This window comes from Bos taurus, chromosome 8 (genome assembly GCF_002263795.3).
Source record: "Bos taurus isolate L1 Dominette 01449 registration number 42190680 breed Hereford chromosome 8, ARS-UCD2.0, whole genome shotgun sequence".
Lineage (NCBI taxonomy): Eukaryota > Metazoa > Chordata > Mammalia > Artiodactyla > Bovidae > Bos > Bos taurus.
In genome coordinates, this window is record NC_037335.1 from 91,742,791 (window position 1) to 91,744,459 (window position 1,669).

Below are 1,669 nucleotides of genomic sequence, written 5' to 3' on the forward strand. Positions count from 1 at the left end.
TCACTATGTACCAAAAACAAATACATAGTTCAAAATGTATATGATTCAGGAAAGTATGTTACTTCTCAGCTTCTGGCCTGGGTCCTTTGTGATGAACTGGAGTCTACACTGGAAGTCTTCTGCCTGGGACCACGTTCTTTTAAAATTTTATTTTCTGATGAATACTTTCAAGCACCGTAATGTAAAACAGGTCAAATTGAATGCATTCTACTCCATTTATCTTGATGTTTTTCATCACCTTCAGTTTAAGTCTAGCTTTACTTGACCTTCAATGAAACATTTACTATGTGAGTATTTTAATATTTTATCTTTTAGTTTTTTCATTTGTGTTACATTTTATTGACAGTTTATGGGGAAATGAAAAGGTCAAAACAATGGAACAACCTGTAAATGGCAGGTGGCTTCAATAAGAAGCTTCTTTGCTGTATCAGCACCTTAGAAACTCCTTTGAACTTCTCAGTGTAAGCATGGGTCCTTTAGACTAACCCAATCAAATGACTGCACTGTGGGAAAGTCAGACAAATGCACCCCACTCCAGTACTCTTGCCTTGAGAATCCCATGGACGGAGGAGCCTGGTGGGCTACAGTCCACGGGGTCACAAAGAGTCGGACATGACTGAGCAACTTCACTTTCACTTTCACTAGATCCCTTAACTGATTTCTACTTAATCAAATTTCTAGATTAACCCATCCTATCCATTCCATCTGCAAAATTTACTGATGGATTTCCCAGGTATACCTACAGTTGGCTGAGTGCTTACTACTACCGCTCCCACTATTTGAGTTGTTTGCTGATCAATATAAAGTTGCGTGTGTTCATAATTCTATTTATTCCAGTCATTTTTTTAGTGTAATTCTGTAATATAATTATATATTGTATTAACTGATGATATACAAATGCACAAGGAAAATTGTAGATTCTATTAAAATCAATTTATTGTGGTAATGGTGTATCATGGATATATGTACATGTTCAGACTTATCAAACTGTATACATCAAATGTTTTGTATACTAGGTAAATCTTCAGAAAGCATAAGAACACTTAAAATTTTTTAGAAATCAAAAAGCTTGGAAAAAAGTTAATAAAGTCAGCTCCTTAGAAACTTAGGTGTGAACAATACAGCTATAAAATATTGGGAAGATTGTACAAATCTAGAAAACTTTTTCTTAAATTGTTTCAAAAGTATCTTTAAATTCTGCACTCACCTTAAGAATGTAGAAATTTTAGATGACACTAAATTGGTGCAACTTAGTAAAAAATGGGATTATAACTTCACCATTGGACCAAACAAACAGATAATACAACAAAATAAAACTTTGATCCTGAAATTGTAAAACACAGAGAAAAACCTTCAAACATTGAGCTTGGCAATATTTTTTTGGATATGACATAAAAAGCACAAACAAAATACATATTATGTGTGACTACATCAAACTAAAAAGTCTTTGCATAACAAAATAAACAATTAAATGAAATGAAAAGGTAACCTTTAGAATGAAAGAAAACATTTGTAAGTCATGTATCTGATAAGGTATTAATATAAAAATACATAAAAACTTAAACAACTCAATAGTAAAACAGGAAAACAAAAAAACAACATGATTAAAAAATTGGCAGAGAAACTGAATAGATATTTTCTCAAAGAGGACATGAAAAGTGCCAATAGG